At 36.4% G+C, this 27,307-nt stretch overlaps 1 long non-coding RNA gene and 1 pseudogene across 2 annotated transcripts; one reads left to right on the top strand and one right to left on the bottom strand.

Moving 5' to 3' along the window:
* Positions 1-8,916: 8,916 nt before the first annotated feature.
* Positions 8,917-12,007, bottom strand: LOC138899571 (uncharacterized). Of its 2 annotated transcripts, XR_011411281.1 has the most exons (4): positions 11,099-12,007; positions 10,757-10,810; positions 9,568-9,665; positions 8,917-9,230 (listed from the first exon to the last, which is right to left on the bottom strand). It is a non-coding gene; the product is annotated as an uncharacterized lncRNA (long non-coding RNA). The 2 variants fall into 2 exon arrangements; XR_011411282.1 differs by lacking the exon at positions 9,568-9,665.
* A 7-nt stretch (positions 12,008-12,014) lies between these two features.
* On the top strand, positions 12,015-25,472 carry LOC104112243 (zeatin O-xylosyltransferase-like; annotated as a pseudogene).
* Positions 25,473-27,307: the final 1,835 nt, after the last annotated feature.

The following is a 27,307-nucleotide window of genomic DNA, read 5'->3' as shown; positions in this document are numbered from 1 at the left end:
TATACGATGTAATAAGCTCTCAGCTTTACAGGAGTCAAAGGGTCTCTCTTAAGTACTACAAAGAAAGGCTAGCTGAGGGAATAAGGAAGAAGGCTTCAACTTAAGCATAGTGACATAAGGAAGAAATGGTCTTGTAACAATAGTCTCACAACAACATTGTATGCACTCCATAAGAAAGTGGCACCTATCGTGGCTAATGAGCGGGAAAAAAAATAAATCAAAAGATGATATTTGAGATCATATGAGTTACAGGAAATTCCAGTATTTGTGGGCAATGATATAAGCCATGTATTTATGCAACAAGTGGCAGATCGACCATGAAAAGTAATTGCTTATGTTTAAAGACAACTAAGAAAGCACGAGAAGAATTATCCGACCCACGATTTAGAGTTAGCTGCGGTGATTCATGCACTAAAGATGTGGAGGCACTATTTATATAGTATTCATGCTAATATCTATACGGATCATAAGATCCTTCAATATATCTTCAATCAAAAGGAATTGAATTTACGCCAAAGGAGATGGTTGGAGCTACTGAAAGACTATGGCATTGATATTTTATACCATCCGGGGAAGCCGAATATAGTAGCCGACGCCCTCAGCCGTATATCTATGGATAGCCTGTCATATTTACAGCCAGAGAAGTGTGGGATAGCCCATGAGATTCATCAGCTAGCTAGTCTTGGAGTTCGATTACTGGACTCAGGTGATACCAGAGTTACTATTTCGGAAAAGGCAACACCCTCTTTAGTAACTGAAGTGAAGGAACGCCAGTATGAGGATCCTTTGCTAGCTTGTTACAGCGATACATCCCTTCAAAAGAAGAATACACCATTCGAGATTACAGGAGATTGAGTCCTCAGATATCGAAGTCGATTATGTGTTCTAATGTGGCAGGGTTGTGCCGACAGGTTATGGGAGAAGCTCACTATTGTCGTTATTCTATTTATCCAGGAGAATGTATCATGATATCAGGAGAATATACTGGTGTGACGAAATGAAGAAAGATATAGCAGAGTTTGTTGCTTAGTGCCCTAATTGTCAGCGGGTTAAGATTGAGCATCAGAAACCCTGTGGATTATTACAGGCTATAAAGATTCTGACATGGAAATGTGAAGTGATTAATATGGATTTTATCATAGGCTTACCTCGTACCCAACGTAAGTTCGATGCTATATGGGTTATTATCGATAGACTTACAAACGCATCCCATTTTCTATCTGTCAGGACTACTTACCTAGCAGAGGATTATGCAAGGCTTTACATTAGGGAGATAGTATGACTTCATGGTGTCCCTATATCTATTATCTCAGATAGAGGTGCCCAGTTTACAGATAATTTCTGGAGGTCCTTCTAAAAAGTATTGGGGACTCAGGTAAGTCTTAGTACAATATTTCATCCCCAGATAGACGGTCAGGCTGAGCATACTATTCAGACACTGGAAGATATGCTACGGGCTTGTGTGATGGACTTCAGGGTAGCTGGGATAATCATCTTCCACTTATTGAGTTCGCATATAATAATAGTTATCATTCCAATATTCAGATGGCTCCATACAAAGCTCTTTACGGACGGAAGTGTAGGTCATCTATTGGATGGTTCGAGGTTGGGGAAACTAAGTTAGTAGGACCAGAGTTGGTACAACAGGCAGTTGAGAAGATTAAGCTTATACGGGAAAGGCTATTAGCAGCTCAGAGTCGTCAGAAGTCCTATGTAGATAATCGACGACGAGAATTGGAGTTTCAGGTAGATGACTGGGTATTCCTAAAGGTATCACCGATGAAAGGCGCTATGAGATTCGGTAAGAAAGAAAAGCTTAGCCCTCGGTACATTGAACCTTATAAGATCATATGCAGAGTAGGCCAGGTAGAATATGAGTTAGACTTGCCTTCCAACTTGGAGTCAGTACATCCAGTTTTTCACGTGTCTATGCTCCGCAAGTGTATTGGAGATCCTTCTAGAGTCGTTCTAGTTGACGATGTTCAGGTCACAGAGCAGCTATCATATGAGAAAGCTCCCATTGCTATACTATATAGACAAGTTCAGAGATTAAGAACTAAGGACATAGATTCAGTTAAAGTACTTTGGAGGAACAAGAATATGAAGGAGACTTTACCAACATTTCTATAGATTTCTAGGAGTTTAACATTCCAGGATGAATGTTTCTAAGGGGAGAAGTTTGTTACACCCTGTGACGTAATGAATATGAGACTTGTTAATCATGATTTAAATAATTTTAAAGTCATAATATGACTATATATGATGTTTGGATAGATAATATGAAGTTTGGAAAAAATCGGATTAAAGTTGCGGAAAATCCGACTAAGGATTTGCCTTGTAACAAAGCTTTTTGAGAAATAAATTTCATATGATATATGAGGTCTTTTTGGGACATAGTATATACCAAATTGAAGGTCTTGGAATTTAGTTTCCAATTATCTTAACCGTTCTTTCATACAACATCCGAATAAAAAGTTATAAGCGTTGGAAAAGAACCAATGCGAGGGTGCCAAGCAGCACCTTTTGACTTTTCAAACAAAAATGGATATTTATATCCTTATCTCGTTTCTTTCTTCAATTTTCTAGAACACACAACCAAATAAGATCCCTAACTTTACTCTTAATCTCTATGAAAGAGCTTCAAACAAGCTTATCATCCCGCGCACGAAATCAAGAAGCGATAACATTAAAACGATCTCTGCGACGTAGTATCGCTATATCCCCTCTTTTGTTTTGTAGTTTGAGTTTTGGAAGGTACTTCATAGTTAAGAAAACATATACTTTCTGTATTTAAGTGCTTAAATATCAAGGAAGGTTGATAAATTCGTTTCCTAATAGTTAGAACTCACGGGACGGTGATCAAAAGCCGTGAGTTCGAGTTATTTGACTTGTAGTTGACAGTTTTGTGGGATGTTTCGTGTTGCCTTTGGGCTGTCTATTTTTCTACTATTTAATGGAGTTTTGGAGGATAAATGTCATGGATAAACACCACATAATGACGTAATGGTGGGGTGGTCATTCGTCGGTATATTGTTTAAGTTGTTTGACACTACTTTGGTAGTCGTTTTATGTATGAAGTGATTAGGGTGTGTGGGCTATTTTGTGGTATATTGTGATGGAGATAAGGTTGGAAAATGATGCTTACATGTTGTTATTGTTGTATTCTTATTTTTTTGGTATACGATATTAGAGGAGGGCCTAGTTACTGGGGAGATGCTGTCCAAATTTACGTAAACGAGCTACTAGTTTAAGTTGCGGACTTAGCCTTTACTCAACACTGATTTTAAATCTCCTTATGCTATGGTAGATTGAGTTGAGTTGTTTGAAGAATTTCTTGGAAATTATTAAGGACTCAATGGAATTAAGGTATGTCAAGGCTATCCCTTCTTTTCTTTTGTCATGATCCATATGATACAAACGAAACGTGCAAGAACTTTCATAAATGGCTCTATTCATAGAAGTACTAGGGGTGCCTATGTTCTTGATTCCCCATGTGTCCTATTATTATATCTTCTATTCATGGGTATTAGAAAAATACATAAGTTGCTAAAGTTTATCATAAGGCATATTGATCTTATGACATTCCAAAACCTCTTACTGACTTACTTCATTATGCATTGCATTCATTTATATATGTACATTGAACCATGACCAGATGACGTTATATACACGTATATTATATGTATATCGGATTTGGGAAAATGTTATGGCGTTATATACGCACGACCACCTGATCAGCTGGTATACGTTGATGATTTCGCCCATAGTGGGTGAGATGATATGATGGGATGCCCTCAGAGGCTTGATGATATTATGTACGCATATACTTATGCATGGTATGACAATTATATGTACATGCATGACATTATAAATAATTTCATGATTCACAAAGCTATTCAAACTTACTGGTTGAGTTCCTTATTCCATGTTTCTTTCATGCCTTACATACTCGGTACTTTATTTGTACTGACGTCTCTTTTGCCTGGGGACGCTGCGTTTCATGCTCGCAGTTCCTGATAGAGAGGTTGAGAGTTCTCCTAGTAGGCTATCATCTCAGCAGAAGGTGTTTGTGAACTCCAGTTGCTCCGGAGTTTCCTATTTGGTCAGTATGATTTGAATATGTATTGATTGGTATGACGGGACCCTGTCCCGACCTTTATGACATTTATGTACTCTTAGAGGCTTGTAGATGGATGACATGTATATGGATACTTGTATTGCCTTATCGGCCTATGTCTTGAGTATATAAATGATTATGTCGGCCTTATAGGCTCGTATGTCACATGTATAAGTTTCTATATCATGTTGGGTCGTTCTATGTCTAGTATTCCCTTATGTTTTATTCTAGTTATCTCATGAAGGCCTTTTCGGTTCATTTACCCATGATAGTATGATAAGAATGATACGTTACGATGGTACTCGGTTGATTTATTCATCGGGTGCCCGTCGCGGCCCTACGATTTGGGTCATGACACCTACATTAGTAGAGATTTACATTAAGGGAAAACCTATGGTGCCAATTACATACATGCAACTTCTTTTTTGAGAGAGAGAGATTTTATTTGATATATTTGAGTCCTTAAAATATATTTGATCATTTGATTTGAATGTATGGATTCAACTTACTCTCTTGTTCTTGTTGTAAGGGCACATGGTTTCACAAGGGATAGGTAATGTTATTAGACTTCTCTTTATGATGTTGGGTATTCAAGCCATGAGTGCATTGTGACATTGAGCTGGTTTTTGAGGCTAAGATTGTTATGATCATGTTGTCTTTGTTTGAATATTTGTGAAGTATGGCATAAGAAAAGGGAAGTGTATGTGATTGCATATGCTAGAGTTTAATTGTTGCTATCAACCATGGTCATTGGTGTAGTGTGCTTCAAATGTGGTAAATATAAAGTGTGGGGTTGACTCGAGGACGAGCAACATTTAAGTGTGGGGTTAGTGATGTTTGGTTATAATTGTATATTTTTAGTGCATTACTTACCTTACATTTAGGTGCTTTAATGCTAAATTATATTATATGTGTGCTTAATTGAGTTTATTTTATGTGTAGGTATTTTGGAGATGAAATTGGGAGCGAACTAAAGATTTTATGTGTATTTTATACACTACAAGAATGGTTCATGATTATTTAATTATTGGACAATGATTGAAGTTTAGTATTATAAAAGAAGACAAAAGAAAGACAATTGCAAATTGAAAATGAAAGGAAAAGAACGAGCAATTATGGAAAGAAAAGTTAGGAAACTAGCACTAACTAAGGGTGGCATGTGGGCCGGTCCAGGCCCGGGACCGCGGACCATGTGGGCTTCTGGGCCTAAACGGTCCTTAACCGGTTAGAACCGGGACCGTGGAGGTGGGCCGGTCTTCTGGGCCGGTCCTTCACAAAAAAACCGCAAGACCGGGACCGTTTGAGACCGGGACCGGACTGGACCTTGGCGGGCCTAAACAGTCCCGAACGGTCCCAACAGTCAGAGTTTTTTTTAAAAAATTTTTGCCCATTTGGGCATCTAAAAACTAGCCGTTTGGTCTGCCAAAATAGCCGTTGGCTATTTGCAAAATAGCCATTTAACCCCCAAACTTTGTTTTAACTCCAAACTTTTTATAATTACACTTTTTCCCTATTTTCAACTATAAATACCCCCTTATTCTTTTATTTTTCTCACAAAATTATCAATCTCTCTCTAATTTTCTTCTATAATTGCTACTATTGCTTACTTTATTGTTACAATTTGTGAAAAAATTATGAAGTTGGTAAATTGAAGTCTTCAAGTCTTCAACGATAATCAATTTTCAACAAGTTGTTCGTTAATTCGGTAACTCGTTCCAACTCTTAATTTTTAATATTATAGTTTTGTTTGTTTTATTTATTTTTTATTATTTGATTAATTAAGATGACTTCCTTAGAAAAAATATTTTGGTAAAAATAAGGGAAAATCCAAGACTGGCAAATCTAGTGGCCAATCTGTTCCTCCTCCATTTCCTCCGGCTCCCCGACCCAAACTCCATACCCGTCCTATACCTGCTATTCTTGATAGTGATAATAGGAGGTCCTCAATTTTGGTATGAAATTGTTTATAATGGTTTAGCACTTGAAGAAGAGGAGTTGTCTAAACTTCCGGAAGCAATAGTCTCAACTAAAATAAATGCTCAAACTATTTATAATGCTTATCAAGTTATATTAGATCAGGCTAGACCAAATGTTCCAACTCCTTCTTCTTCTGATTCTCAATAATCTAAAAGAACTGCGGGAGTAAGAGCACTTAGTGCTTGGGCGGAGTTCAGGGGTTCTCAAGGTTCTACTACTAGTGATTTTTCACAACTAAATGAGCTTGAAGTTTATTTATCACAGGGAATTGAGGAAGTGAATCTCGACAGCTCCTTTAATATTTTGGAATGGTGGAAGGACAAAGAAAAATACTTTCCTATTCTTTCAAGGATGGCCCGAGATATTTTAACTATTCAAGCTTCAACAGTGGCATCGGAAAGCGCTTTCAGTCAAGCAAGACTTCAACTTGATGATTATAGAGCGTCTATGAGGGAGAGCTTGGAAAAATCAGTACTTTTCAGATATTGGATCCATTCGGAAGAAGAAATTTTGGACTTGCTGAATCACAACCAGAGGTAGACGAAGCTTACGAAGAAATGCTAGTTAAACTTGCGGAGGATTCTGCTTCCCCCGGAAGCAGTGATGAACAAGCTTCTTTTCCCCTACCACCAACGGAAATTCCTACGGACCTTAATGGATTTATGAAGTTTGAAAGAGATACCATGTAACTTGTATTTTGGCACATCTTGATTAGTTTCTTTTTCTTCTCAATGGTGGTATTAGTACCTTGTTGTGCTCATTCCATAGAGGGGAGGAAGACTAAGAAAGATATTGCCCTGTTTTTTTAATGATATAATAAAATTATAACGCATTGCTTTGAATATCTCTTTACAATATTTTTGTCTTTAAATTTGAATTAAAAAATTTAGCTCACAATTCTATAATATAATTTACAAGGAATTGCCTTAGATATTTTTATTACCATATTATTTTCTCTAACTTATATAATTTTGTTTTTAAAAAAAATATCCGTTGGGACTAATTAGGCCCACTTGGGCCCACTTAGCCCGGGACCATTAGTTCGTGGGCCCAATCCCGGGCCGGTTCCTACAAAAGGACCACCAAGATCGGGACTGCGAAGCCCGTTTAAATTGGGACCGGCATGGGACCTGGACCGACCCACTTAGGACCGGCCCACTTAGGCCCGGGATCGGCCCACATGACACCTTTAGCACTAACCAAAGAAATCAAAATTGCAAACGAAGAGCAGCAGGCGAGGCGAGCAATTCTCCTCGCGTTTTGCCTCGCGACGCGAGGTCTAGTGCGAGGTTCATCGTGTATTTCGCGTGGCGACGCATGGTCCGGGTTTTAAGTCTATTTTCTCTCCTTTTTGATTTTTGACTTGGTTATTTCATCTAGGCCTTTTTCCTACACATGTAAATAGTCATTAAACACCATTTTTAGAGGGGGAGACCTGAGATTGAATCGAGGGAGAGCACAGAGCCACCGTGGAGGCCGAAATTCATCAGATTCCATCTTTCTTCCATCAAATTTAGTAATCTTTACTTTTTCTTGATGATTTATTATTTTGCTACCATGGCTATGTGGAGCTAAATTCCACATTCTAGGATTGTGGTTGTCATGAATATTGAAGTTTATTAATTATATTACCGTTAGTTCGAGTTATCTTCTTTGGTTGTTTCTCTATTTCTGTGCATAATTGCTTAATTGTTTGGCCAGCAGTTGAGTTCTATTTACTATCTATGCTATGCTAGGGAAAGCCGTGTTTAGATTAGAGTAGAATTGGAGAGAACTTGTTTTTGAACCCGTGGCTCGGGGAAAGATTTCGCGGTTAGGGTAGCAATATACTTAACAGTCTTGCTTAGTTGAATACCGTATTATATTCGTTCATGATAGATTCAAGACCATAGGAATATAGGATTGAAATATTATGGATAGACGGATAGTATTGTGAGAACATGCTATTTATATAAATGATCCGGTCAACTAGCAATCATAGATAATTTGGATTAATAGGTGTAATTATGAACTCAATAGGATTGATAAACCGACCAGAACCCTGAAATTAATATCTCCCTTGGTTACGTGTTTAAATTTCACAATAGTAGTTATAATAAAAAAGTTAAACTCTTGATGATAGTAAATTGATTTTTGTTTGCTTAGTTAACGGTTAATCTAAGTCTCTGTGGGTTCGATATCCGACTTTCGAGTTACTTTATTACTTGACGGCTACGTATACTTGCGTGTACTTGGGGAACCAACATACGTCATGAAAAGAAAATACTCATTTTGTTAAAATGAAAGAAAATACTTTTTCTACATTATGAATAGATTGAAATGAAAGAAAATACTTTTTCTATATCATGAAAAGAAACCCCAACTACAGGGAAAGTCGCAATTTAACTTCCTGCCTTGACCTAGGCCTCACATCGATCGTTTGAAATGAAAAAAAAAATAATTACTGCATCATTTTGTTGAAATAAAAAAAAATACTTTTTACTATATCATTTTGTTGAAATGAAAGAAAATGCTTTTTTACATCATGAAAAGAAAGTACTTTTTTGTTAAAATAAAATAAAAATCATGAAAAGAAAATACTCATTTGTTGAAATTAAAAAAAGTACGCTATCTATAACATGAAAAGAAAGTAATATTAATAATATCTATTTAGGGTGGGGGTGTCACGCCCCAAACTCAGGGAGCGCGACCGGCGCTCAACCGAGAGACCCGGCCGAGCAAGCCTATTAGATTTCCTTCTATCCAAACTCATCCATGAATAAAGAGGAGATGTACTCCATTAATCATTCACTGAAAAGATTTTTATTAACAACGTCCTTTTTTATTCTCATTAGCAGTTTCATTCATAATTCCAAAATATTAAGAGTTTATAGAATTAATGAAAAACATGATTTCCAAATATCAACATTTCTAGTCCAATTCCTAACTTCAACCACAACCTACAACCTGTCTACGGAGCCTCTAAATACAATAGAAGAGTAATATAGAAATGCCAGCAGCAAGACCCCGGCTATACCTCAAAATACAGTACGTGAGAAATAAAAGATACATGACCCCGAAATGAGGTAGGGCTCACCAAATCAGCTGAAAAGAGTGCACTGCTATCACTGATCAATGCCGCCTGCTGTTGAACCACCTGCATCCATTAAAGATGCAGCGCCCCCGGCAAAAGGGACGTTAGTACTGCCGAATAGCACTAGTATGCATAGATAAAAGTCCTCTTTCAAAATAGAATACCCACATAAGAAAAGGCAACACATAGAAACAACAAGTCATAATCAACAATATCCAAATGTTCAGTTAAAACATAATAATTTTCAAAATACGAACTTCATATACAATTTTGGTTGGGAGATCATTAGTACTGATATACCACCGTCTTTGTTAGCACGGAGTCCGATCAAGCCCGATCGGCTAGGTAATATCCCCACGAACAATGTGGTTTGACATGTGATACGAAAGAAAATTATTACCTAGAGTAGTACCACCATATGCTCAATATGGCGTCTGATCTCCACCCGATTAACTAGGTCGCCTTCCCACATATGCCGTGCGGGTTGACTTTTCCAATCTACAAAGGTTTCAGTTTTATCCCAATTAAGGGAAATAATATCACAATTTCTCAAAGGTTCCAATTTCATCCCAAATAAGGGGAATAATCATAATCCACCCCCACACCGGCACGTGTAGTTTAAGGTGTGGGTCTTATGACCCACCCTTCCTCGGTTTTGCTAATGATGCTCCCAAAAATATTTTTGATTTGATTTGCAAACAGAAATATCATAAATACAATTGTACTCACCTCAACATCTTTCACATTGTATAAATTCTCATTATTATTCCCATTCATTAACAACGACAATATTTCCTTGGCTCATTAGGCCATTCAAAAGATTCTTTATTCCTGGTACGATGGCCGTATTTCATATTCCACACTTCCATTTCTTTCAATTTCAAAGATCACCATCAAGTATCAACATATAGGATATTTCCGAAATCATATACTTCAAATCCATTTGAAATGGAAACTTCAAACACAAATGATTTTTTCCCAAAGAATGAGGCATACCATCCAACAATTAAAATACACATGAAAATCATAAACAATCAATACACCATTTATTCTTACAATGCTCTTCCCTAGCAATGACAATGTACCAGTTCAACACATGAGTATATAGAACTCGAATCACACTAGATATATTTATAAAGCAAAGCATTAGTTAAAGCAACCACTACTGGGCATGAATTGAGTACAAAAGCTTTTAGGTAATTCTATCTTCGAAGTCATTTTTAAATGATTGAGTCGAGGCTCATTTCATATTCTTTATCGTATCTTCTCAAATTATTTGCACTACTAGACACAATCATAACTTAAATTCTTGGCACGTTGGCCACACTCTATATCCCCAATTAACTTATTTCACTTCCAACTATCTTTATAGATTATCAACAATAAGACATTTCCAAATCAAGACTTTAGGTACACATATGAGCAATTAAGAGTCTTAAGAATATTAAAATTTTTTCACACAATTTAGCATAATATCTTTCATTGAAACACGACTCAAAGCCATAACCTTTTAATACGCAACCCATACTTTGAATCTTACGGAAATATTATGGACTTCAATTCCAAGAGAGAAAGTTTAGCCAACATACCTCAATCGAGCTTCCTTAACTCTAGAATGATCCACAATTCTTAGCAATCCCGACCTATTTTGAGACATAACAAAATTGAACCATAATTAAGAAGATATTCATGGTCTCAGCTCATTTGAGCATTTTATCAGACACTAGGTGTGCAAATTTAACCACAAGGTTCTTCTACAAGATTTTCTTCACTCCAAAACCCAATCCTTACTTATTTCAGCTCAACAATCTTCCCACAATTCTTATTGGTACATACATGTATAAATAATAATCTCATACCCATGAATCATACTCCTAATCAATCATTTTCTACCCAAATTCGAAATTAAAAACTAGGGTATGGAACCTTACCTCTTAGATGAAAAACTTGTGGATTTTCCTTATTAGTCTTCCAAGATTTGAGCAAGACTTGATGAATAATTAGCGTAGGGTTTCCTCTCTCTCTAAAACACTCTCCCTTCTCTCTAAAATATTAGAATTTTTGCTCAAAAATAACCCTTTGCATGTATTTAACGAAGTAGGGTCGGGTTGTATGAACCCAAAAATAAAGCTCCGAAACAGGTTCTGCGGTCGCATATCGGTCGCATAATTACAGACCAAAACGATCAAAAATCTGTCCGTGTATGCGGTCACTATGCGGTCCGCATAACTGTTATGCGATCGCATAATGCACCGTATAACAGTTATGTGGTCGCATAGTCGACCGCATAATTGCCCCCAGACTGGCCCTTCTCCTGCTCACTTCTGCGGCCATTATGCGGCCCGCAGAGTGGTTCTGCAGTCGCATAATGGATCGCAGAAATGCATTTTTCTGCCAAAATTTTTTCCTTCACTTTCCGGTGCATTGTTCAACCCAAAAAGTCGGAACCGCGGCGAGTAAGCTCGCAGCGAAGATTTTATACCATCCTCAAACACGTAAGCCTACTCTGGCACCACAAAACCTTAAATTCACTTGCGAAATTTACGGGGCTTTACACTGAAATACTTCAAAATTTTCTGGGGTGTTACAGGGGGAGAGGGTGGGTGTGGTGTGGGGGGCTGGGGGTGGGGGTGAGTAAGTGGGGGTTGGTGGAGATGAGGAATATGGTAGGGAAGGTTGAAAAAAAGTTTTGTAAAATGTTTTCCTTTCTTTTGATTGGGAAAATATTTTTCTCCAATTGGAGGAAAATGAGAAAAATATTTTTCAAAACATTTAAGCCAACTAAACATGAAAAAATTAGAAAATATTTTCTGGCCTTCGTACCAAACACTCCCATAATTTCTAATGGTTTTGTTCAATCAAGTTATTGCCATGGAGTTCAATTTTCTGCTCTTGATTGTCTCCAAACTGCTATTCAAGACAAGGTTGGACTAAGACATTCATTGCTTTGCAAAGTGGTATTGAGAATATTGGAAATAGTACATCCTAGTTCAGGACAGTCTCAGCCAAGTCCCGAGGATCTTGTTTCTTGGTTTGACATGTTATTATCTTCAAGAATGTACATAGTTTGGAGTAGTCACTTGAATACTCATATCGTAACTCATAGTCAGTTTCAGAGTTCCTCATTCAAAAAGGGTTGATGACTATCCAACTCTTTCAAAGAATGTAAATTTGTCCAAGGATTTCCTTTAATGCTGTGATCACTAGATTATTAAGGATCTTGTCTTCTCGTGTAATCAAATTGATAACAAAATATCAAAATGATCAAGAAACAATGGGCCATTGGACCAGTTCTGCCTACTAAATTTGATCATGTCTCAAATAGGAACGATATATGTTTGGAGTGGCTTAACAAACAACCTCCAAGATCTGTTCTTTATATATCTTTTGGAACAACAACTTGATTTTCTGATAGGAAAATCAAGGAGCTCGCGATGGGATTAAAACAGTGCAAACAGAGGTTTATATGGGTGTTGAGAGATGCCGATAGAGGAGATGTCTTTACTGGGGAAGCTAGAAAAGTTGAGTTGCCAGAAGGGTTTGAGGAAAGGGTAAAAGAAGTAGGCTTAGTGGTCAGAGAATGGGCACCACAACCAGAAATCTTGGCTCATTCGTCAACTGGGGGTTTCATGAGTCATTGTGGTTGGAATTCTTGTATAGCGAGTAGCTGCTTGGCCTATGCACTCTGACCAACCAAAAAATGGTTTCTTGGTAACGGAAATACTGAAAATAGGCATGATTGTTAGGGAGTGGGAGAAACGCGAGGAGTTGGTGAGTGCATCCACCATTGAGAATGTTGTTAGGAAGTTAATGGCATCAGAAGAAGGCGATGAAATTAGAAAAAGAGCAAAAAAATTGGGAGAAGCCGTAAGGCAGTCCACAGAAAAGTGTACTTAAAAAGTTAAAAAATTGGGCTGATAAGTGTACTTAAAAAGTTACCGTACAATATTCCTGCCGCAACTCTCCTAAAAAAGAGTAAAGTTCCGCCCGCGTTTCAAGTCTAGCTCCTACTTTGGTTCCTCCACCGACCCAGTGAAACACCAACCACGTCCCTTCTATTTCTCAGATCATAAAACTCACATGATCCGTTTACTTGTCTTTCAACCCCCTAAATAAGTAAGACCCCAAACATTCAATTCCTTGAAACTCCCCTTTCAAATCCTAATGCTCCTTACAAATTTCCAAATGTGTTAATATCCCTTCATTCTTTGCAACAGCCCATCTCTGCGAGCCAGTTTGCACACTAGCATGCGAACTTGTTAGCACGATTATTAACTGTAATATGGTCATTAATTTGGCTTATTTTTAAGTGGGGGACAAATTTGCATGATATTTGTCATGACATAATATCCACTATTAACACAATTTGTGGACCAAGTCTTCAAGACATTTTTTATGACATAATATCCACTATAACACAATTTGTGGACCAAATTTTCATAACATTTGCCATGACATAATATCCACTATTAGGTCAAAGATTTTTTGCTATAAATAGAGGAGTTTCTCCTCATTTGAAAACTATAGGTTTAAGGTAAACCCACATATTACAATAGTAAAATCCAAAATCGTAGGGTTGTTCAAAATCAAACCGTAATCACTAACCGAACGACAAAAATGGTTTATTGACTTATTGGAATTAGGTTATCGAATTAATGGTTGGTGAACGATTTAAAATTTTATAATGAACGATTTACCGGTTAGGGAGTACTTTACTCAATTTTCTTATCAGATAAACCGTTAAGCCGTTAAGAATTATTATATTTATATTTTTACCCTTATGAATATAAAGTATCTCTTCCACTATTTGAAACCTTAATTTCTTATTTCCCTAAATACAGCAGCACTCACCAACATTCTCTATTTCTGTCAACAATCCTTAGGAAATAACGACACTGGTCAGACTTACAATGAAGCAACTTTTTAGCATCTAAGCTTCAACGTCATCATAATTCATTTTTGGGATAGAATTAGGCGGATCTGGATAGTTCATGATACCTTTTTGCTCACATAAATTATTTAACTTGGTAACTGAAGCAAAATTATATCTAGAATTTATGTTAACTGAACTTCTATTACCGGTCAAGAGTTTATAATACCTTGCTTATTGTAAAAGAAGTAAAGAAGAAGAAATTGCCATTAATAATGAGAGTTTCAATAGCCTATTGGAGTGTGATTATAATTGGATCGTCTATCAATTGTTTATTGTCTTGCTTACTAATGAAATTTTTATTTTCTATTTGATTTAGCCGATAAATCGCTTGATAATCGCTAACCCGATACCAATCCGTTCGATATCTTATCGGATGGCTAGCGGGTTAGTACATTTACAAGACGATAACCGATAAGTAAAGCTGTTAAATAAAATATCCCCCTGATCCATCTGATAAGCAGTCCTACAAAATGGCAAAAAACTGGGGGAAGTGCACAAACAACCATTCTTAGGGCTGCTATTTAGGGATTAGCCATTACTTATTTTTGTTAGGTTTTGCCCTAAATTTCTAAACTATTAGGACTCTCTTTCTTGAAGGATGGTTAAAAAAACTCCTAAAAGGAATAAATCTCCTTCATATGCCTTATCCTTTTCTTGAAGGAAAAGTCTTGAACATCTATAGATTGATGATCTCTGTTTCTCACAACAAGAATAATAATATCTATAATTTATTTTTTGTTTAGAGGAAGAATGTATTCTCGCTATAATTGTTTTTAGTAAATTGATTTAGGTCACTTGACCAAATCACTTTTAAATAATAGTTTCTTTTGATATGTTTGTTTATGCCTGATTATTGTCATCAAAGTTATCTTTGTTGGCTTTCACATGTACCATTCGATCCGAATAAGTGGTATCAGAACTGATGGTTAAATGAGGTTGAAGACTAAAATCAAGCAACGCCAATTTGACGACAATGAAGTTTTTTTGTCAAAACAATATTCTGAAAACTACATGTGAAGATAAAATTTTCAACCATATTTTCAACATTCTCATTGCTGCATCTTTAGAAGCAAATCATCAATTTTAAACCATACTTATGGGCTTCAATATTTTTAACCCTTGCTCACTTTTAACGCACATGGCTCTAATTTTACCCACATAGCTATTTTTAACCATAGCAAGCAACAGTGATGAAGATTATGTGACGAAGAAGGATAAAGTTTTGTCAAGAAAATTCAGGCCAGTGGGAAAATTGTTAGGGTTTTGCCCTGAAATTCTAATCTATTATGACTCTATTTCTTGAAAAAATGAAAAAAGACTCTTAAAAGGAATAACTCTTCTGCATATGCCTTATTCTTTTCTTGAAGGAAACGTCTTGAACATTTATAAATTGATGATCTCTGTTTCTAACAACAAGAACAACAATAACCACAATGTAGTTTTTTCAAAGAGTTTTATTTAGGGAGAGAATTTATTCTCTCTATAAGTTTTTTTTAGTAAATTGATGTAGATAACTTGACCAAACCACTTTTAAATGATAGTCTCTTTTGATATTTTTGTTTATGCCTGATTTATCGTTATCAAAGTTATCTTTGTTGGCTTTCGCATGCATCATGTTATTCAATCCCAATAATTTTGTCCTGAAAATTTGAACTAAAATCTTAATTACATGATAATTCAGGATATTTTATCCCAAAAAATTAAACTGAAAAATTAAAATTTAGAATATATTAGCTAATTCCTAGATAGCAGCGTTAAATGGCTGTCTAGTGTAATTTCTACCCAAAAAAAAAAAAAACCTTGTCGAAACGGCGATTACTAGAACTGTAGGTTGAGTGCGTAGTTTTTTTGTCGATATGTATTTTTGGTATCCATTTAAATTTGTTTTTTTCTTATTAGGATTTTGTGTAGGTCTCTTTTCTTTTGTGCTGAAGCCAAATCTTTTGATGGGAACTTTCGTGAAAGACTGCAAAACTTTGGTCACGATATAGGAGGTTGTTGTTTGATTTAGGAAAGCAAATTTCACGGTATTTTTTACATAGATGTTTCAATTGATAATAGGTTCATCAATTTATTTGATTCCTACTGAATATATATATATATATATATATATATATATATATAGCGAAATTTGAGAAAATTTACCTTTTGACTCTTGGAGATTGAATGAATTGAATTTATATGTTAAATATAAAAAAACGATAAATATTGAAACAAGACCTACTTTGGTTGTTTGGTGTCTTTTTAGGTAAAAATCGATCAAACCAAATCGTGAAAACTTTGTTCAATTCCCCCCCCCCCCCCCCATATAATTTGTTTTTTCATTTTGTGACAAGGTGGAAGGGACCTGATTTAAAATCAATGGTACGACAATAGTTACTAATTTGGTCATGTCCTACATCGACCTTCAGATGCACCGATTTGTAGGTGTAAAATCATGGCGAGTGAAGGTATTAAAAATGACGAGGGAGACCTAGTGTCATGTAAAAAGAAGTCTCGAAAGACATATAATTTCTTCGAATCTATCAAAGAATACTTAATTAGCGAAAGATATGGCACAATGAAAAATAAAATATCTATATAGACGATCCAATTAGGTGGAATATATTGTAGCCATATTGGTATGTTTACTTAGGTCTTATACTTTTTAGGAGTTCTTTTAGCTTTATATGAGATCTTTATGTCACTAGAAAATATAAAAAAACTTGTAATGCTTTTTATTTTTATTTTGTGTAATATTAGAAACATGGTTAGTGAGAAGGGGAGCATTAACGTAATTGGTAAAGTTGTTGCCATGTGACCAGGAGGTCACGGGTTCGAGCCGCGGAAACAACCTCTTGCAGAAATGCAACGTAAGGCTGCGTACAATAGACCTTTGTGGATGTGGTCCTGCCCTTCCCCGGACCCCGTGCATAGCGAGAGCTTAGTGCACCGAGCTGCCTTTTTTAAATATGGTCAGTGAGGATTCATATTGTTTCTTATGAGATTGAACAAATTGTATGCCGCATTTATACATGTGTATATCTATAAATAATTGGAGAACAATTTTATGGAAGGTAACCAAAGTTTCCAAGTCTTAGTTCTGTTTACTTTTATTCAATTCTCATAGCTTTTACTTTGAAGAAATACAAAAGAGTTGTATACTAAAAACCTGTTAATTTTTTCCATGGATAGCTATGAGAATATACAAAGCCATGAACTCAGCAATTTGAAAAAACAAGATGAAGTAGCTATAGTGATGGTTCCATTTCCAGCACAAGGCCATCTCAACCAACTTCTCCAACTTTCCTGTTTAATCTCTTCCTATGGTCTCCCCGTTTATTATGTCAGCTCAGCTACACATAATCGCCAAGCTAGGGTTCGTGCCAATGCCTTAAATCCTTCGGACATAGCCAAAATCTGATTCCACGATCTCCCAACTCCTGAATTTGACTCATCTCCACCTGACTTTAATTCCTTAAGCAAATTCACCTCGCATCTTCAGCCATCATGTGATGCTTCTATGCTTCTGCGCGAGCCTATTGCTTCATTCTTTCGCGATATTTCATATAAAGCAAGACGAGTTGTTGTTGTTCATGATTCTTTAATGTCCTATAATGTTCAGGATGTTTCATCCTTGTCCAATGCAGAATCCTATATATTTAATTGCATTTCATTTTTCACTTTGTACTGTTGTATATGCTTGTCTAGTGGGATGCCTGTCCAACTTGAAGAAGAAATGCTTAAAAAGCTACCTTCCCTTGAAGGAGTTGTGACAGATCAAGTCAGGGAACTTGGAGCTTCTCAGAGTCCATACATGGATATTAGAGCAGGTGATATCCATAATACGAGCAAAGTAATCGAAGGCAAGTTTCTTGATTTGATGGTAGAAGTAACAAGTACACAGAACAAGAAACAATGGGCAATTGGACCAACTCTGCCAGCTAAACTCGATTACATCTCAAATAGTAACAATATATGTTTGGAGTGGCTGAACAAACAACCTCCAAGATCAGTTCTTTATGTATCTTTTGGAACAACAACTTCATTTTCCGATAGGGAAATCAAGGAGCTCGCGATGGGATTAGAGCAGAGCAAACACAGGTTTATATGGGTTTTGAGAGATGCCGATAGAGGAGATATTTTTACTGGTGAAGCTAGAAAAGTTGAATTGCCAGAAGGGTTTGAGGAAAGAGTAAAAGATGTAGGACTTGTGGTAAGAGAATGGGCACCACAACCAGAAATCTTGGCTCATTCGTCGACAGGAGGATTCATGAGTCATTGTGGTTGGAATTCTTGCATAGAGAGCATTACTATGGGGGTTCCTATAGCTGCTTGGCCTATGCACTCTGACCAACTAAAAAATGGTTTCTTGGTGACGGAAATACTGAAAATAGACATGATTGTTAGGGAGTGGGAGAAGCGCGAGGAGTTGGTGAGTGCATCCACCATTGAGAATGTTGTTAGGAAGTTAATGGCATCAGAAGAAGGCGATGAAATTAGAAAAAGAGTAAAAGAATTGGGAGAAGCCGTAAGGCAGTCCACAGAGAAAGGGGGAGCTTCTCGAATTCAGTTGGATTCTTTCATTGCGCATATCACAAGATAGACTTGCTTTTCACCAGAATTTTCAAGTATTTTGGTTACTTTTCTCATTTTTCTTTAAATTAATCAGTCAACTGTCTGTTTCTTGGTTCATACTAGTTCATTATATTGCTTTCAGTTTCTTTGATTCTGCAATGTTTAAAATCTTGTTTCAGACTAGTTTATGATCTTGTATGTCTGTTAGTAAGAGCAAAATTCAACAGCTAATCTGGTTCTAACTTTGCAGACTACAGGATTGATGTGGAGAATGATTTTGTATACATTTCTTAATTAGGTGTATAACATTAATTAGGTGCATTATGTGGCTTTTAGATTATCTATGATCAAAGTTAATTCTGATAGCGGCATATGACTTTTAGATTATCTATGCGACCAAAATTCATTGTACATAAGTCATTAATATGAAACATGTAACTAAGAGTTCAAAAGTCATACTTTCTACCTATATATACACTTGTATGTGTTATCCGCAAGATGCAATTCTAAGATTTCTCTTCTCTAAATACTTTTCTAGTCCTTTTAACTGTGTTATCACCTCGCAAAACTTTCCAATGGCTGATAAGTGTACTTAAAAAGTTACCGTACAATATACCTGTCGCAACTCTCCTAAAAAAGAGTAAAGTTCCGCCCGTGTTTCAAGTCTAGCTCCTACTTTGGTTCCTCCACCGATCCAGTGAAACACCAACCACGCCCCTTCTATTTCTCCGATCCTAAAACCCCATGAACCGTTTACTTGTCTTTCAACCCCCTGAATATGTAAGACCCCAAACATTTAATTCCTTGAAACTCCCCTTTCAAATCCTAATGCTCCTTACAAATTTCCAAATGTGTTAATATCCCTTCATTCTTTGCAACAGCCCATCTCTGCGAGCCAGTTTGCACACTAGTACGCGAACTTGTTAGCACGATTATTAACTGTCATATGGCCATTAATTTGGCTTATATTCAAGTGGGGGCCAAATTTGCATGATATTTGTCATGACATAATATCCACTATTAACACAATTTGTGGACCAAATTTTCATAACATTTGCCATGACATAATATCCACTATTAGGCCAAAGATTTTTTGCTATAAATAGAGGAGTTTCTCCTCATTTGAAAACACACAAATTCAAGAGCTTTTCACTCTTGTCTTTCTTTCTTCTCCTTTATTATAGAGTATTTTGTAAGAGAGTGAGTGTTGGGAAGCACTTGTGTGAACCCTTTCTTTAGAGTTATCTTGTGAGGTTATTCTCTTGGGGTATTTAGAAATTAGAGTATTTACTCTAATTTTGTACTCTCTTTTGTACTCTTGTTGGTATAGTGAAATTGCTCCTCTCCGCTTGTGGTAGGTCACCTTGACCGAACCACGTTAAATTTGTGTCTTCTTTATCTTCTTTAATTGCCGTTATTATCAGCTTGCATTGTCTTTGTTATTGTCATTATAACGTTATTTGGCTAAATTTTGCACTACCCGATTTTTCGATCCTAACAAATTGGTATCAGAGCCAGATCTAACCGAGTTAGTTTAAGTAGCCAAAATGACTCTAACAAAGTCTTATGTTGAGAAATTTGACCGAAGTGCAAACTTCAAAATGTAGCAATTAAAGATGGAAGCTATCCTAATTCAGGATGGCTTAGATTTGGCACTGCAAGGAAAGGAGAAGATGCAGGATAAAATGACGGATGCAGAGTTTGCCGTCATAGACAAAAAGGTAAAAGCAGGTATTATTTTAAATCTTTCAAATGAGGTTTTGCGTCAAGTTGCAGCAGAAAGCTCAGCCAAAGACATATGGAAAAAGCTTAAAACCCTATATATGAAAAGAACAGTAAAAAACAGGCTTTACCTAAAGTAAAAACTCTACACTTTTCGTATGGATAAAAGTACCTTTATACTTACACATCTTGATACTTTTGATTCTCTTCTTATGGATTTAAGTAATATAGATGCTGAAATCAAAGATGAGGATGAAGTTGTGTTATTGCTTGTTTCCTTACCCAATCGTTTAAACATATAAGAGATACTATACTTTATGGAAAGGATAATATCTCTTATAAAGATATCAAATCTATTTTGAAATCAAAAGAACAAATAGATAGAGATATTACTGGGGAAACTAGTTGGAACCAGGGGGAGGGCTTATTCATAAGAGGTAGATCCAATAAGAAGATTCAAGTAGTGAGAAACCTAAATCAAGGTAAAAATCCAGATACAGAAATGTCATGTGCAAATATTGTCATAAGAAAGGTCACATTATTTCTGAATGCTTTAAATTGAAAAACAAAGAAAAGCATACAGAAAAGAAAAATGAGCATAAAAATACTGACACTGCCAAAACAACTGTAGATGCTGATGAGACTGAGGAAACTATTTTTTTAGCAACTAATAATAGTTTCAAATCTAACAATGAGTGAATTTTAGATTCGGGTTGTTCTTATCATATGTGTCCCAATCGGAATTTATTTATTACATATGAATATATTGGAGGTGGAGCTGTCTTGATGGGCAACAATGCTACCTGCAAAGTTATTGAAAAAGGTACAGTCCGAATCAAAATGCACGATGGTATGGTGATAACTCTCACGGATGTTAGACATGTTCCTGACTTGAAGAAAAATCTCATCTCTTTGGGCACTCTAGAATCTCTTGGGTGCAAGTACACAGGTGAAGGTGGAGTTCTGAAAGTTTCTCATAGTGCTCTTGTGATCATGAAAGCACGCAGATCTGGTACGTTGTATACTCTTTTGGGATCTACTGTTATAGGTGCTACTGCAGTTTCAATATCAGATAAATCAAATTCTGATATCATCAAATTGTGGCATATGCGATTGGGGCATATGAGTGAAAAAGGTTTTTCCATCCTCAGCAAAAGAGGTCTCTTATGTGGCCAAAGTACCGAAAATATGGAGTTCTGTAAAAGTTGTGTGTTCGGGAAGTAGAAAAGAGTCAGCATCAAATCTCCAACGATTCATAGAACAAAAGGTATTATCCAAATTACATTCATTCAGATCTTTGGGGTCCTTCACGTACCCCATCAAAAGGTGGTGCCAGGTATATGTTAACTTTCATTGATGATTATTCAAGGAAAGTTTGGATTTATTTTCTGAAAAATAAAAGTGATGTTTTCTTAAATTTCAAATAATGGAAAATTTTGATTGAGAAACAAGCAGGAAAACAGGTTAAGTGACTTAGAACAGATAATGGCTTGGAATTATGTAATGATGAATTCAATGAATTTTGCAAGAATGAAAGAATTGCTCGACATCGTACTGTGAGAATGCCACCTCAGCAAAATGGTGTGACAAAAAGAATGAATAGAACTCTTTTGAAAATGGCTCGTTGCATTATTTCAAATGCTGGGTTGACAAATGCCTTTTGGGCAGAAACTATCTCTACAGCATGTTATATTGTCAACCGAGCTCCTTCTGCACCTTTGAACTTTAAGACTCTAGAGGAAATGTGGTCAGGTACTCCTGCTAATTATTCTGATTTAAAGATATTTGGTTGCCTTGCATATATGCATGTAAATGATGGAAAATTAGAGCCAAGGGCTAAAAAGTACATTTTCCTTGGGTATGCATCTGGGGTGAAAGGATACTAATATGGTATCCTGATCCCACGGCACCAAAATTTATAATTAGCAGAGATGTAACCTTTGATGAATCCTCTATGTTACATTCTAGAAAAGAGTCTTCTAGTTCTTGTAATACAGATAAAGGAAAGAGTACAGAGAAGCAAGTGGATGTTGAGATTGTCATTCCTTCTTAGCCAAGCTCATCAACTTTGGAGCAAAATACAGTTGAAACTCCTGAAGTTGAGCCAGAAGCTGAAATCCCTGAAGTTGAGACTCCTGAAGTTGAACCAGAAGAAGAGGAGTATTCTATAGCCAAACATAAATGAAGAAGAGAAGGTAAACAACCATTAAGGTTTGGAGATTATGTTGCATTTACTTTTTTCATTTGCACAGGAAATTGAAGAAATTGGAGAACCATTAAAATATTCAGAAGCAGTTTCTAGTGCTGACTCAACCAAGTGGTTGATTGCAATGAATGAAAAAATTGAGTCTCTCCACAAGAATGATACTTGGTCTCTTGTGATGCTGCTACGAGGAAAAACAATTGTTGGTTGCAAATGGATCTTCAAGAAAAAGGATGGCATTCCAGGTGTTGAAGATGCGAGGTATAAGGTACGATTAGTTGCAAAGGGCTATAGTCAGGTACAAGGAGTTGATTTTAATGATATTTTCTCACATGTTGTTAAACATAGCTCTATTCGTATCTTGCTTGCCTTCGTTGCCATGTATGATTTGGAATTAGAACAACTTGATGTTAAGACAACTTTCTTACATGGCGAACTTGAGGAACAAATATATATGCATCAACCCGAAGGATTTGAAATTGAAGGAAAAGAAGATTATTTTTGCTTGTTGACAAAATCCTTGTACGGATTAAAGAAGTATCCAAGATAATGGTATAAAAGGTTTGATTCCTTTATGTTGGGTCATGGTTATTCGAGTAGCATGTATGATAGTTATGTTTACTTCCGTAAATTAAATGATGGTTCATTTGTGTACCTATTATTATATGTTGATGACATGTTCATTGCTGCTAAGGATTTAACAGAAATTCACAATTTGAAAAGTCAGCTGAAAAGTGAATTTGAGATGAAAGATTTGGGAGCAGCTAAGAAAATCCTTGGCATGGAGATCAAAAGAGATCGAAAAGCCAACATGTTATTTTTGACCCAGGAGAAGTACTTGGAGAAAGTCTTGGAGAGGTTTGGCATGAAAGATGCTAAACCAGTTAGTACCCCTCTTGCTGCTCATTTTAAGTTATCAGCTGCTCAGACCCCGCAGTCAGAGGAAGAAGAGAGATACATGGCACAAGTTCCTTATTCCAGTGCAGTCGGCAATATTATGTATGCAATGGTTTGTACACGTTCAGACATTTCATAAGCAGTGAGTGTGATAAGACGGTATATGGCTTGTCCTGGTAAAGCACATTGGCATGCTGTGAAATGGATTCTCATATACTTGCGAGTTACTTCAAATACATGTTTGGAGTTTGGGAGAAATACTAACACTTTGGTTGGTTTTGTAGACTCAGATTATGCAGGTGATCTTAACAAAAGAACATCACTGATAGACTATGTATTTTGCATTAGTGGTTGCGCTATTAGTTGGAAAGCTACATTACAACATGTAGTAGCTTTATCTACTACTGAAGCAGAATATATGGCAGTGACCGAGGCGATCAAAGAAGCTTTATGGTTGGAGGGTCTATTTGCAGAACTTAATTCACACCAAGGTGGTATTACCATTTTTTGTGATAGTCAAAGTGCCATTCACTTGACTAAATATCAAATGTGTCATGAGAGGACGAAGCATATTGATATAAAGTATCATTTCATCCGAGAAACCATTGCTGAAAGAAAAATTTCTGTTCAGAAGACCAACACTAGAGACAATCCTGCTGACATGTTCACAAAAATATTTTCTAGTGTCCAAGTTCAAGCTTTGCCTGGACTTGATTGACATTTATGAAGAATGATTTTGCCCATTATAGTTTTTGCGGAGAAGGTGGAGCAAATTTACTATATATAAGCCAAAATTAGGCCAAGATAGAGATTTGTAATATGACCATTAATTTGGCTTATTTTTAAGTGGGGGCCAAATTTTTATGACATTTGCCATGACATAATATCCACTATAACACAATTTGTGGATCAAGTCTTCATGACATTTGCCATGACATAATATCCACTATAACACAATTTGTGGACCAAGTTTTCATGACATTTGCCATGACATAATATCCACTATTAGGCCAAGGATTTCTTGCTATAAATAGAGGAGTTTCTTCTCATTTGAAAACACACCAATTCAAGAGCTTGTCACTCTTGTCTTTCTTTCTCCTCCTTTATTATAGAGTATTTTGTAAGAGAGTGAGTGTTGGGAAACACTTGTGTGAACCCTTTCTTTAGAGTAATCTTGTGAGGTTATTCTCTTGGGGTATTTGGGAATTAGAGTATTTACTCTAACTTTGTACTCTCTTTTGTACTCTTGTTGGTATAGTAAAATTGCTCCTCTCCGCTTGTGGACGTAGGTCACCTTGATCGAGCCACGTTAAATTTGTGTCTTCTTTATCTTCTTTAATTGTTGTTATTATCAACTTGCATTATCTTTGTTATTGTCATTATAACGTTATTTGTCTAAATTTCGTACTACCCGATTTTTCGATCCTAACATTAACAAAGTGATTGTTATTTATGATAATTTGATGAGTTGGGTGATTCGAGGATTGCCTGAAATGCCAAATACAGAGTGCTACTCTTCTATCTGAAACTGAATATTATGAGGATATTCTATCAAATAAATGCCGTTTTCCTCCAGAGTTTTGGAAATTTGTGCACATACAAAAACATTTTTTTGGGAAGTTCAATTGTGGTGAACTTTACAATTCATCAAGAGTAATAGAAGGTTTGTACCTCTATTTAAATGCCAAAGAATTTTTGATAGGTATTTTGATTTAAGAACCTTGTAAAAGATCAAGCTTTTATGTTTAAAGAATTAATTTAATGGAAATTCACATTTGCTTCACAATGCATATATCGAGAAAGTGAAGACATTAACAACCCAAGAAATAAGGGCAAAAAATGAAGAAGAATCAAGAAAAGTAGAAAAGAAAAGAAATTGGCAAACAAATTTGTCCATGCTACTGCCTATTGTCCTTGTATTGTGGAGAAGCATATTTTTGTAGGTTCATCTTCAAGGAAGATATAGGTATTCGAGAGTTTTCTATTCTCACAATAACATTTTAGATTAAAGTTAAATGTGATCTCATAACACAAGTTTACATCGTCTTTCACTTGGATTGAACTTGAAAACTTAAAAATCTTATGCTCCTCTTCAGTTACAGGTTTACCAACAATATGATGTCTTGTTGTTCCTTAGGAACTTTGTATACGGATAAAACCAGACCCACCCGATTTTACTGTTTGACCGAGACCGGGAGACTGCATCAGAGGACGGCCTCATAACGGAGCAGACTGAAATACGAGGACAAGGTACCGAGTTCAGAACCGATGTACCTGTCGAGATCGAGGCTAGTAGCGATCGAAGCCAAATGAGACAAACATCGAGCAAGATCAAAGATAGCATAATAACGTAAAGACGAGATATCTGTGACTGGTCGAAGATCACGGCGTAAATCTCGGTGACTGGCCGAGGATCATGGCGTAAATCTTGAAACGGATCAAATCAGAAACGGTTAATTAGCTAATCATGAGATTTCCTTCTGTAATTAGAACTATACCATAAGTGGGATTCTTCTACTATATAAAGGAGGTCCTAATCATTTGTAGACCACGGTTCAGAGAGATCAAAGCAATATAATTCTTTTTCTCGTTTATACGATTGTTCATCAACTTGTTATATTTTAATTGTTCTTGCATCAACCAGTTAGAGGGTATCCAGACTCGAGGGCTGAGTTCCATTCTAACATTGGTTTGCTTTATTTTATAGTTCATTTCTGTTATTAATTCCCATATTTATCAATTGGTATTAGGGGTGGCATGTGGGCCGGTTAGGACCGGGACCGGCCCAGGACCGCAAGCCCACATGGGCGGTGGGCCTAAACGGTCCTAACCGGATAGGACCAGAACCGTGGGGTGGTGGGCCGGGTAGTGGGCCGGTCTCATAGGGGAGGCCCGCGAGACTGGGACCGTTTAGGACCGGGACCGGTTGAGAAGTGGGCCGGTTCAAGCGGTCCTAAACGGTCCTAAATAGGCCCAACGGATAATTTTTTTTAAAAAAAAAAATTTGACCGTTTGGCCATTTAAAAACTAGCCGTTTGGTCTGCCAAAATAGCCGTTGGCTATTTGCAAAATAGCCATTTAACCCCCCAAATTTTGTTTTAATACCAAACTTTTTATAATTACACTTTTTTCCTATTTTCAACTATAAATACCCCCTCATTCTTTCATTTTTCTCACAAAATTATCAATCTCTCTCAAACTCTCTCTAATATTCTTCTATAATTGCTTACTTAATTGTTATAATTTGTGCAAAATTGTGAAATTGGTGAATTGAAGTCTTTAAGTTTTCAACGATAATTATTTTTCAACAAGTTGTTCGTCAATTCGGTAAACTCGTTCCAACTCTTAAGTTTTAATATTATAGTTTTGTTTATTTTATTTACTTTGCTTGATTAATTAAGATGGCTTATTCCCTAAAAAAAAATATTTAGTAAAAATAAGGGAAAATCCAAGAGTGGTGAATCTAGTGGCCAATCTAGTCCTCCTCCACTTCCCCCGGCTCCCCGGCCGAAACCTGTTACCCGTCCTACTCCTGCTATTCTTGATAGCGATAATAGTTTATTATAATTTACCGAGAGTCAATTTTGTCATAATATTGCACCCGATGAATAATTAAACCATGAATATATGAATGCTCTTTATGGTAATCCAACTATTGATGAAAATGATGATGAAGAAATAGATTTTGATGAAACGCAACCGGATGACGATACACCTACTAGTCCTGCTCCTGAAGTTAACCCAACTAACAATAATCCAAATGATCCCCCGTCTGACTCTCCTGTTACTGCCCCTACTCTTTCTAGACAACCTTCTAAACGGGCAGAA

This window comes from Nicotiana tomentosiformis, chromosome 9 (genome assembly GCF_000390325.3).
Source record: "Nicotiana tomentosiformis chromosome 9, ASM39032v3, whole genome shotgun sequence".
Lineage (NCBI taxonomy): Eukaryota > Viridiplantae > Streptophyta > Magnoliopsida > Solanales > Solanaceae > Nicotiana > Nicotiana tomentosiformis.
The sequence above is the reverse complement of the archived record's forward strand: the minus strand, read 5'-3'. Positions and strand labels throughout refer to the sequence as shown.